The following is a 13081-nucleotide window of genomic DNA, read 5'->3' on the forward strand; positions in this document are numbered from 1 at the left end:
CGCCGGTTCATAATTTGCTGTCATGGCTCACAGAACTGAGGGAAACACTACTTACTATTACCAGTCTATTGTAAAGGATGTTATAAAGAATAGGAACAGCCAGATGAAGTGTTACATTGGTTGAAGTCTGGGAAGGGCCCTATTGCAGAAGCTTCTGTTCCTGTGGAGTTTGGGGTGTACCATTGTCTCAATTCTTAGACACATATATCAACCAGGAAGCTCTGAATTCTTTTAGGAGTTTTATGGAGGTCCTATTACTTAGGCACAAATGATTATATCCTTAGCCATTGGCAGTTAACTCAAAGTTACCAAGCTAAGTTCTTGGGAACTCTTCCTGGTTTTCTGTTCAAAAAAAGTTTTCATTTAAACGTTTTATTAATAGTAACACATACTCAAAAAGTGCATAAATTCTAAGTATATGGATTGATAAATTCTCACTAAGTGAACACACCTTGTTAACACTATTTTTTGATATCTCCAAATCTTCCCTCTTTGTGTTCCCCTCATTTCCTGACTGAAATGTATTCATCTTTGGTTTTGTACTCTCTTTTGCACTCCACATCCAGGCCTCTACTATCATCCAGCTGTAGATTGTTTTTCGGTGTCTTTCTCTGTCTCTGTCCCCGCTCCCCCACCATCTGTCTCTCTCTGCCTTTTTTCGCTCCATGTTTATTGCTACTATGCCCCTATTCCTACTCTTTTTACTTCCATTCTTTAGAATTTTGAGTTTGGCTTTTATGTTGTTTTTAAAAAAATGAGAGAAACTTTTAAATTGAAATTAAACTCAATGGGAAACTCATAGTCTTTTTAAAAAATTTTCAGTAACAAAATTTGTGAAAACTTGTCATGAATCGATGGTGCTGGGAACCAAAGTTCTAGATTTTAATACCTTTTCCTTTCTAGTTGATCTACTGAATCCCCCCCACCGCCTTCATTTTAAAACAAGCTACCAGATTTATTTTTTGAAAGCCAGTTTCCAGACATGTAATTGCAACTTTAAAACTTCTTTGAGTACTTTGCCTTCATATTAAGTTCTCTGATTTCTTAGTCTTGTGTGCTGTTAAAGGCCCTCTAGTTACCGTCCACAGATACTTTCTCTAGTTAGATTTAGATATACCTGGCGGTAATAAGTGATACCTTACTACCTGTTTGTTACTGGCTTGATATCTTGAGAATATAGAGATTAGATTCATTAGTTCAGATATATTTGTAACAGAATGGTTTAGTACTATTTAGAAAGGAAGCCTCCAGTAGTTTTTAGAGAACTGTTAAAAAATATTCCATACTTTAAATTCTTAACACAAAGTGACTGGTTAAGGTTTTGTCTTGTTTTTCTAAGCTTTAGAATTATGTTACTGGCCAGGGTATGTTGGCAGACAGGGAGAAACAGTGATAAATTCCATTTCCTTTCTGTATCAGTTCTTGAGAGGGTAATTTCATTTTCTGCTTAATTAAAACAAAATATAAAGCATTTTGTGTCTTGTGCTAAATAAGTTTGAAAAAAGTTACAGAGGTTACCTTTGTATCTTAAGGGATGTTATAGTAGTAGTTTCTTGACAATTGATTTTAGTGTCTGATACCTTGATTTAAAAAAATTAAATTCTACGTTATATGATACATTGCCAATTGTAGTTCTTTTTAGTCTCACCGTAGTCAGTGTTGATGTTCTAGTTGAGCTAAGCCATCTCTGGGATTTTATATAGTGTAACAGTGCTTTCTTTTACATATGACTTAAACTCGGTTAACCAACCACCTCTTGCTGCAAAGTTATTTTACTTGATGGTAAATAACTTAAAGATTTTTTTATATTAAAACATACATGAATACTTTGTAGTATACTGCAGAAATTTCATAAGTTTGTAAAATAAAATGGGACTTGAAGTTATTTTGGTTACTTTCTGAAAATATTTGGGGGGGCAAGAGAATGGGTTTGATAACTTTCAGTAATTTCTGTGCTAAGATTTGAGAGATAACTGGAAGTGAATGGAAGAGGTTGGTTTTTGAGACAGAAAGATCTGAGTTCATATTGCTCAGGTTCTGTCATTACTGGCTGCGTAGTTTAGGGCTAAATTGCTTATCTCTTGTAATTCTCTTTTCAGAGAACATATTTTAGCTGATCCCAGTATATCTTTTTTTTTTTAAAGTGTGTAAGTTTACTTCATTTGAACTCATAATATTGGCACTTTTCTCATGGTAAATACTTCAGATAAATAATTTGCTTATACTTCAACATTTCTGATGAAGGATTTGAGGCAGCAGCACCTTGTTTTACAATTATTTGTTAGCTCTGTTAGCTGATTACCTGTATTAGAGACAGGACTGCTGCTTGAGTTTTGTATCTTCAGTGTTTAACACTTTGTTTTGTCCACATTGGCTGTTCAGTAAATGAGTTGATTTGATTAAATTTTATCCTAATTAGCTCATTGTTTGCATTATAATCTAAATTAAAATTTACCTTTACCAACCCTTAAAAAAAGAGGATCCCATAAACTGACTTAGAAAAATTTCCAGATGACTTAACCTGCTTTCATGAGGAAAGAGAAGCTCAATGAAAAAATTTGTTTACATCATAGAGTAAGGCTTATGTGTTTTTGTAGTGAATTTTATATGACAAGTCAGTTCAGTATAATTTTTGAAGTTCTTCAGTTATATTTTATATATTGCACCTTTAATAGTCTAAAAACTTGACAACTAAAAGCATCCTGTTTCTAGTAATGCTTTTTGTCTCCCCCCCCAAGAATTCTTTTTGGAGGGGTGAATATAGCAATTTTCATATGTAACAATTTAACAAATAATAAGTTCTTATAACATTCCTGTTCTATTTCTTATGAGGTTTTTTTTTTTTTTTATGTAAGTAAAGCATAGAAAGATTCTGAACAATTTAATAAGAGGTAAACTGAGGGTCTAACAAAATTCCAGGTTACAGGAAGCAGTAAAATGAAAATTTTTAAAGGATGAAAATGCCTAATAACTCTAGATTTCTTGTGAAATTTATTAATGTTAATGTTATTTTATATTTGAGAAAGTCTAACCTATAATTTTAAATGAAGTTATAACAAAATATTGGACACTGTTTCACGACCAAATAGTCAAAGCAGCAGAATGTTTCGCTACCTTTAGAAGGCAACTAGTGTTGTAAAACATCCTAAGGCAAGGATTTTTTTTCCTCTTGAATAATATTTATTACAGTATTTTCATCCTTTCCTGGTGATCATTCTCAAGAACTTACCTAAAAACACAATTCTAGGCCCTGATTAAGACCTGTTGAAACAATCTACAGAGGATGAGCCTCTTTTGCTTTTTTTGGGGAAGTCTGGAAAGCACTTAGCACTTAGTAAGACACCTACTAAATATTATTGTCAAATAAATATTAAAAGTTAAAATATCAAAAGTTAAAAATGTGACTTACAAAATACAGAATGGACACGTGTCACAGCCTGATGATTTTTAAAAAAATGATTGTCCTTGACTTTTACAACCTGACTTTTGAAGATTACTAGCCAGTTATTTTAGAATAACATCTCAAGTTGGCTTTTTAAATGTTTAGACAGGCTGTGCTGCTTCAGGTTATGCATCTTTGACTAGAATGTTACGGATGTGCAACGGTGCTGTGTTTTGCTTATTGCATACTATGATTTGGTACATAATTTCAATTTGTTATTGATGGCGTTTTCTTTGATGTATTGATTAAGCTTTTCCTAGGCTATATGCCAGGCTATTGCAAAACCGCAATAAGTATTTTTTTTTTGGAGGTATTTATAAATTGTATAAATAACCTCTTCCTCAAAATTTTCAGGGTATACATTTTATATACATCTGAGTTCTTGGCATTTTATTCAAAGGCTTATAATGCAGCACTCTTACTATTTATTTTTATTGAGAAGAAAGTCATTCAATGAATTCACTATTTTAAAGTGTACAATTCAGCGGCATTTGGTACATTCACAGTGTGAAACCAACACCTCAAGTTCAAGAACAGTTTTCATCACTCCAGAAGAAAAATGTGTATTCATTTAGTAGTCACTTCCCATTGCTCCCTCCTAACATTTCCTGGCAACCATTAATCTGCTTATCCTCTCTGGATTTACCTATTCTGGAATTTTCATATAACTGGAATTGTACAATATGTAATCTTTGTGTCTGGCTTCTTTTACTTAGCGTGTTTTTGAGGTTAATCCTCAAAACATATGTTAGTACTTCATCTTTTTTTCATTGAATGTATATACTACATTTTGTTTATTCATCTCTTGATGGACAGTTTGGATGTTTCCACCTCTTGGCTATTGTGAATAGATCTGCTAGGAATATTGAAGTATGAGTATTTGAATACCTATTTCCAGTTCTTTTGAGGATGTGTGTATATGTGTGTCTCTGTGTGTGTAGTAATGGTATTGCTGGGTCATATGGTATGTGTTAAAGTTTTTGAGAAATTGCCAAGCTGCATAGTGCCTGAACCAATTTACCTTCCCTACCAAAAATGTACAAGGGTATGAGTTTTTCCACGTATTTGCCAACATTTGTTATTTAATTTCTTTTTCTTTTTAGATGGGGGATGTTTAGCCAAGTCCTTTGCCATTTTCTAATTGGGTTGTTTGTCTTTTTGTTGTTGAGTTGTAAGAATTCTTCATATGTTGTGGATACTAGACCTTATCAGGTATGATTTAGAAATATTTTTTCCCATTTTTTTCAGTTGTCTTTTCATTTTCTCGGTAATATCCTTTGCACAGAAGTTTTAAATTTTCATGAAGTTCGGTTTCTTTTCTATTGTTACTTAAGCTTTTGGTGTCATGTCTAAAAATGCATTATCAGATCCAAGGGCATGAAGCTTTAACTTTTTTTTTTTTCTTGATGATTTTTTAGTTTTAGCTTTTATAGTTAGGTCTTTGATCCATTTTTACATTTATTTCTGTGTATGTTATGAATAGGGCCCCAGTTGTTGCAGCACTTGTTTGAAAGACAGTTCTTTAACCCATAGAATGATCTTAGCACTCTCGTTAAAAATCAGTTGGTCATGCATGTATGACTTTATTTCTGGACTCTCAGTTCTAGTCCATTGGTTTATATGTCTGGCCTTATGCCAGCTCAACACTGTTTTGATCTCTGTAGCTTTGTAGTAAGTTTTGAAATAGGGAAATGCGAGTCCTGTAACTGTATTCTCCTTTTTGAGTATTGTTTTGGATATATGGGGTCTCCTGTAGTTCCAAATGAATTTGAGAATGGATTTTCTGTTTCTGCAGAAAAGGTTGTTGGAATTTTAATGGGGATTATGTATGCTGAACCTGTTATATCGCTTTGGATATGTTGCTGTGTTAACATTAAGTTTCTCAATCCTTGAACATGGGATGTCTTTATATTTATTTGGTCTTTTAAAATTTCAGTAATTTCTTTCAGTGTTTTGTAGTTTTTATTTAGTGAACCAGTTTTATAACACCTTGGTTAGATTTATTCTAGATATTTTATTGTTTTGGATGTTACTGTGAATAGAGTTGAATTTCTTAAATTTCACTTTTGGATTGTTATTGCTAATGTATAGAAATACAACTGAGTTTTCTGTGTTGATCTTTTATTCTTTAATGTTGCAGAATTTATTAACTCTAATAGTTTTTTTAATGGATTCTTTAGGATTTTCTGTGTGTAAGATCATGCCATTTTGTGAATAAGTATAATTGTACTTATTCACCTTTCTAGTTTGGATGTCTTATTTCTTGTCTAATTGCTCTGGCTAGAACTTTCAATACAATGTTGAATAGAAGCAGTGAAAGCAAGTATCTTTGTCTTATTTCTAATTTTAGGGCAAAAACTTTCAGTCTTTCACCATTGAGTATTATGTTAGCTGTGTTTTTTTTGTCATAGATGCTCTTTATCAGGTTAGGTTCCCTTCTAGTTTGTCAAATTTTTTTTTTATATATAATGAAAAAATGTTGTATTTTGTCAGATGCCTATTCTGCACCAGCTGAGATGATCATATAGTATTTTTCCTTCATTTTAGTGTTTTACGATTGATGTTTTAGATGTTTTACATCACTAGTTGCCTCTATAGCTGCTTTCAAGATTTTTCTTGTGTTTGGCTTTGACAGTTTGATTATAAAGTCTGTGTTTGAATCTTCTTGTGTTTACTTTTCTTGGGGTTTGGTTAGCTTCTTGGATACAATATTTATGTCTTTATCTAATTTAATGTTTAGCAATTCTTTCTTTAGATAACTTACAGCATTTTTTCTCTTTTCTTCTGAAACTTCTGTTATGTGTATATGTTGGTATGCTTGAAGGTGTCTTGTAGATATTTTCAGCTCTTTTGAGGTTTTTTTTTTCCTTCCTGTTTCTCAGACTGATAATTTTAAGTGACCTATTCTCAAATTATTTGATTCTTCCACTGGCTTAAATCTGCTATTGAAGCTGTCTAGTGAAGTTTTCATTTTAGTTATTGTACTCTTTGGCTCCAGATTTTCTCTCTCTCTCTCTCTCTCTCTCTCTCTCTCTCTCTCTCTCTCTCTCTCTTTGTAATTCTTATCTCTTTATTGACGTTCTATTTGTTGAGACATTATTCTCCCGGTTTCCTTTAGCTCTTTGTATTTAAGACAACTCATGTCCTCTCTCTCTCTCTCTCTCTCTCTCTCTCTCTCTCTTTGTAATTCTTATCTCTTTATTGACGTTCTATTTGTTGAGACATTATTCTCCCGGTTTCCTTTAGCTCTTTGTATTTAAGACAACTCATGTCTGTGCTTCATCAGGAACAGTTTCTGCTATTTTTTCCCCCTGTGAATTGGTTATACTTTCTTGTTTCTTGGCATGCTTTATAATTTTTTTTGGTAGAAAATTGAACATTTTGAATATTGTAATTTATAGACACTAGGAATCAAATCCTCTCCCCTCTACTCCCCCTGCTCCCCAATCTCAGGGTTGCTTGCTGTGGCTGTAGTTGTGTGTTCATTATTTTCTAAATTTTCTGAATAATTTTTGTAAAATCTGTATTCTTCGTCTTGTATAATCTCTGATCCTTAACTTGTGATTACCTAGATTTTTTTGTTGTTATTATTCGAGAAAAATATTTTAATGAAAAATTTTAAAGACATAAAAGCAAAAAAATTATGGTGAACAAAATACAAAAGTTTACCATCGACATCAGAATACTGTGTAAAGATTGCAAATCTTTCAAACATGGGCAAGCCAAGGGTCAACACTTACTGCTCACAGCAGAGCTGCGACAGGTTGCAGCCTTTAATAAGACTTTAGAGGTTCAGTAGTTACAGAAAAAATAATTTCAGTACAATACAATAGCAGTTTTATTTCCGATGTTCATGGAACTTCTGCTCCAGAGTTCTTTGAACAAGAGCCATCTTTATTTGTTTAGCTAGTGTTTTGTTGCAGGTGCATTTTTGGAGCCAAAAAGTAGTAAATATAAAGTAAAGGGAAAAAAATAACTCTCTCAGTCGTTGTCTACTGAGTGTGTTTTGGGGCATTTCTTTAATGTTTAGTTAGCTACACCATTTGTAACGATCTTATTAGCCTTCACGTCCTGCTTGTGCTGAACCTAAAAGATCAGCCGGAGGTGAAAGCTTAGGGTTCTCATAGTTTTTTTTTTTTTTCCTTCCCCTGCGCATGCATCTTAACCTTGGGCATTTGTGTGGTTTTCTAAGTTCCCCAGTATAAGGGAGTTCTTTACAATGAAGAAATTTCCCAAAGAAATTCTCTCTTAGCCTTTCCTCCTAGGCCTTGGGTGTGCTGTTGTTTAAATATTTGTGAACTTTTGTCTCAGGCAGGGGTTTGTTCATGCCTTACAAGGTTTGGGTGAATGTCCTCTGCATAGCAGCATTTCCTTCCATGTTAGGAAAATCAAAGGTAAGTGCCTGTTGTTATTATTACTCAGGTAGCCACAGACAGGTTTACACAGGCAAACATAATTCTGTGAGAATAAAGTCTACTCTGCTCACTCTGGAACTAGAGATCAGGGTCCCATCCTGGGTCTTAAAGACTTCAGCTGTGCCAGGGAGAGGTGATGGGCAAGTAAAAATTCCACAAAGCTTTAAAGTTTTTGTTTGCTTGATGGCTATAAACTTGACTTTTTCAGAGTTCTGACAGTGTTAGTTTTTATAGATTTTGCCTTGGTATTTGGCATTTCTGTGGAGGGGTAGGCTCTTGGAATTCCCTATTTCATGATTTTTGTTGATGTCCTTCACGTGTCTCTTCTTATTTTTTTAAGGCTCAAATTTTCCCTGATTTGATCAGTGGGAACTCATTCAAGATCGTTTGTGTCCTTTAGATATTCTCCAGTCATTATTTGGACACTTCCTTGTTTTTTGCTACAACAGAATATTTCAGGCTTAATTTGTCATCTTTTCCCAACCCTGGAACCAGCTGTTTCTCAAAACTCTGGTTTCTTTTAGTGGAAAATTGTTTTTAGAAGCCAAGACCTAGATTGTTTAGTATGCTTGTTGCTATTGGAGTGTCACTGAGCTCAGGCCTTCCAGTGCATAGAGCTGGGGGTGGGGTCAGGAATTTATATATGTAAATAGAAATATTTGCCTTTGTTATAGATGAATATTAGTATAAATACTGTTAATATATGATTGTGAATCACTAATTATACTGACATAAGACAGTACCACACACAGCATTTACTCTAGTTTTCACCCTTCCCATTATTAGTTACTGCCTTCTTTAGAATATGAAATCTAGCTTTCATTATTCTAAATATATTTGATCATTTCTCGTGTGTGTGTGTGTGTGTGTGTGTAAAACTAATCTTTCGTAGCTGCTGTCACTTCTCCCATGCGGACATCTTTCTCTGCTTAGTCTCTTGACTCCCTATCATAGCTGCTTCCTTCTCCCAGCATGGATGCCTTCCTTGTTCTTTTGGGCTCAGTGCCCCATCCCTGGCTGTCCTTCTGCATGGATGCTCTTTCTCACCCTGTTTTGATTCTGATGTCCTGGGCTATTCCCATGTGTTGATACCCTGTAACACCTAGTCTGGACACTTTGGCTTCTTTGCTCTGCCCTATTTAATGACTTTAGGCCTGACTTAGGGAAGAAGACCTACTTTTTAAATGAAATTTGTTAATATATTAAACCAATAAGCTTATACTAAAGGAGTATTCCACAGTTTTACTATAAAATATAAAGAAAACTAAGGATGAATTTGAAAAGTCATATTCTGGTTCTTGTCTTAATGAAGGAATGTTAGCAGTTTGACTACATGTTTGAAAAACTTAACCATATTCAAGGGTTTGGATGTAGATAGTCTGGTATTAAAGGGGAAGTTGTCTTTATAGCCTTAACAGTTTTCAAGTTGAATCTTGCAAGGTAAGTAGTAGTTATCTCAATTTTAATGAAGAGAAGAAGCTGAGACTGTTAACTTGTCAAAATCATCCAGCCCAATAATGGGTTGAGGTGATTTGAATCCAGGTGTGTTGGACTCTGAAGCCCATGTTCTGTTTTAAAATTTATTGCTCAGCATCTAGTTAGAATACCTTAGCCATTGGTTGATTTTGGGTGTTTTTGATAGATTTGTGATTTTTAAAGCTTAAGTAATCTGAAATATAAACTATGACAAAGATAGTAAGTTTGATGCTCATTCTGATGAAATGAATTTGAGTAAGTTTTCATTGAAAACATTTGGCACAAATTTGGTAGATTCAGAAGTAAAATATTAGAAGAATTAGGATAAATCCCATCTATTTGTACTTTTTGCCGAAGCGTATTATTTTTCAATCAGAAGAACTATATTTTGGACTTTTAAATAATCAGTGATTTTTTTTTTTTTAATGATCAGGCTTGTACACTTAAAAATGTACAGAATTAGATTAAGATTTTTTAAGGAACCAGTTTTTCCCTGGGGAATTTTTATTATTGATGATTCAGACTTTGGGCATAGATTCATGAACAGGTGGTAAATTGGATGAGATGAGAAATTCGGGTTTTCATAATGTCAGCATTTGAATCTTAACCCTTTATGTAATCTGGTAGAAGATTCCTAATACGCTTGAATCCCTGGGATATTAATAGGACTGTTGACTTGCACTTTCCTTCCTCTCTTTTTGGTGGTAATTCTCTGTATGTACCAGTTAATACATGTATAAAGGAAATATATAAACATTTTTAATTAGTGTATTTGTAATATTGCTAGTTAAATTAGTTTGTGAGGGTTGCCACAACAAAATGTCATAAATTGGGTGGCTTAAATTCACTTTATTATAGTTCTGGAAACTGGAAAGAAGTCCAAGATCAAAATGCAGTGTAGGCAGGGTGACCTCCCTCCTTGACTTACAGATGGCCACCCTCTTGCTGCCTCTACATACTGTCTTTTCTCTGTGCTGTGAAACTGGTGTCTCTCAGTGTGTTCAAATTTTCTTTACTTATGTAATAAGTACAGATAGAACCCATCAGCGTCCTTTAAGTTAATTATCTTTTCAAAGGCCTTATCTCCAAATATGGTTACATTCTGAAGTAAGTTACAACTTTAATATACGAATTTGGAGACGTAGGGGATCACATAGTTTGGCCCATAATATTATTCAGGGTAAGGACAATAGAATGAAATAAGATGGCACAAAGAGTGCTTAAGAGAAAATAAAGAGAGTAGAGCCTTTGAAACTTTAATTTGCCTTTACACATGTAGGGGAGTAAAATTTCCTTTTCCTTTCCTAGGTTTTCTGGCTAGGGCTCTGTAAATTAGTCTAAAGACAGATTAACAAGAGAAAACAGGTTTATTATTAGCATGTGCTCACATGCAGGAGTATCCAGAGATGAGTAACTCAGAGATGGTTAGAATATGATATTTCTCTACTTAACTTCATATGGGAAAGGGAGGAGAGGAAACAAATTTAATGGAAAAGCAAATGACTTTTTGGAAAGATCGATAAATGGGCCTATAGGAGAATGATGGGAGAAATGATAATTTGTGGCATTGTCTGGGTGATGTGCTGGTTTTTTGTTTGTTTGTTGGTCTTCCAGAAGAAGATGTTCCAGGGTAGGGGATTGATAAATTATTTTGGGAGGCTGTGCTTTTATGTAGCTAAGGGGTCTCAGGAACTCATTCCTTCAGCTCAAAACTATTCTTAGGTCAAAGCAGCATATTTTGGTGTAGCATATCCTGATCCCTTCACATACTTGTGTAAATGCCATAATACTAACTAGTATTTGCTCCTTACCTTTTTTCAGAACATGAAAACTTCTGCCTGCCATTAGCTATTCATACTTTATTTAAAAACTAGATTTAAGTTAAAATTCACAAAGACAGAGCAGAAATGAATAGATGATGTTAGTGGTTTGCCTCTCAGGGATAGTTTTTAGTGCATATAACATCTCACTTAACAGTCTTTTTGGATGAGACCCTGTTTAAAATAAGCTTTAAATTATAGGTTAATTTAAGTCCTCTGGAGTTCCTTGTGAATTTTCATGTGGTATAGGCTGTAAAAGTAATTTTTCATTCCCAGTGAGTTATTGGAATATAAATTTAAGAGTTTCAAAAAATTGTTGGAAAAGTAACATCTCATCACAGACATCACAAAGCAGTTTAGTATTGTAGCTTCATGTTAAAGTAGATAATAAAAATTCTTTATACATCATAAAACACTTCAGATTTCACTTTTATTTCAGAATACTTAAAAATGTAATATAAGATGGTTATAGAATTAGAACTCAGAATGCCTGAATTTTTACATACTTCATTTCAATTAGAAAACCTTGCATTTGTTTCATAAGTGTTTTCTTGGAATTTGTGTCAGGTTTTTTGAATTGTATCAGTATTTTTCTATCCCCAGCTCAGATGAGCATTTAACAAACATTTTCATTACCATAGTGAGTTAACTAGTTGTATCTATTTCTTGTATCTGGTCACTCTCATTCTTAATCTTTCTTTAATAATAGACCAGCACAATTCGGGATAGTAGAAGTAGAATGTTTATGCAATGTCTTGAGAATCTAAAAAAAATATTTTAGGAAATTGGTATGGCTTTAAGAAATATGGACATGGTACTTAGGAGACTTAAAAAAGGAAGATTAACAATGGTATATTGATTTTTAAAAATATTTTCACTGTTGAGACGATCATGCAATTATAAATATAAAACATTTGTTACTAGTAAACGTAGACATTTTGATGTTCAGAAAATTTGATTTCTTCATTGACTAATAGTCTAAGCTCTACATTGACATGAGTACAGTTGTCCAGTTGGCTTCAGCCTTATTAAAAAAAAAACTGAATTTGCTATGTTTGGATTGGGCTGGCAACTTGATACTTTTGTTGATGCAATTGAGAGAGGCTCCCAAAATGTTAAATTGAGAATTCAGAAGAGCAGTAGTTTCTAAAATACTTGAGTCCTATTGTGATGATCATAATTTTAAAAAAAGAACAAACCCTTTTAATTATGGAAAATTTAAACCATACATGTAAATAGAAGAGTATATACTTGTGCATAACATATATAAACGTACGGATAACCTTGTTTCAACTATAAACCTATTCAGTATTTCCTGGTTTGTTGTAAAGCAAATTCCAGATGTATCAATGTAATTGTAAAGACTTTAGTGTGTATCTTTTATATACAATCATAACACTAACCATTATCACATCTAAAATGATTAATATCTTAATGTTTAACATTCAGATTTTTGATTTCATAATTTTCGTTTTTTAAGGGTTGAAGATCTGTATATGGTGTACCTGTTGTATTTATTGATCTGCCTATTTAAAGCCATTTATTTGTTGAAGAAACCAGATCATTTGACCTGTAGAATATCCTCTGATCTGGATTTGAAAGATTATTTCCCTCAGAGGTCCTTCACCTTTTTTTTTTTCTTTTTGGTGAATTTCCTCCAAATTGGTAGTTAGAACAGATTTCAGATTCCATATTGGGGTAGGAACAGGAGTATATCATAGATGGTGCCTGTGAATCCTGTCGTATGACATTAGGAGTTGATGTCTTTGTAAGACCATTGTAATTTTTTTTAAAAAACTTTGAGATATACTTTATTTACAATAAAATTAGTTTTAAGTTTACAATTTGAGTTCTGACAAATGTGTACATTTGTATAACCATCACCACAATCAGCATTATCTCTAAAATTTCCTACTTCCTTTTGCACA

General features: G+C 33.3%; 1 protein-coding gene across 3 annotated transcripts in view; it reads left to right on the top strand.

Moving 5' to 3' along the window:
* GPBP1 (GC-rich promoter binding protein 1) overlaps nucleotides 1–13081 on the top strand; it is a 71040-nt gene that overhangs the window by 21957 nt on the left and 36002 nt on the right. The window contains exon 1 of one of the 3 annotated variants that reach the window (XM_025047208.1): nucleotides 11702–11713. The exons of the other annotated variants lie outside the window; for them this stretch is intronic. The gene's annotated coding sequence lies outside the window, so the exon portion shown is untranslated. Of the gene's footprint in view, nucleotides 1–11701; nucleotides 11714–13081 lie in introns of those variants that run through there. 3 annotated transcript variants of the gene reach the window in all.

The sequence above is a fragment of the Pteropus alecto genome, unplaced genomic scaffold (genome assembly GCF_000325575.1).
Source record: "Pteropus alecto unplaced genomic scaffold, ASM32557v1 scaffold73, whole genome shotgun sequence".
Taxonomy (NCBI): domain Eukaryota; kingdom Metazoa; phylum Chordata; class Mammalia; order Chiroptera; family Pteropodidae; genus Pteropus; species Pteropus alecto.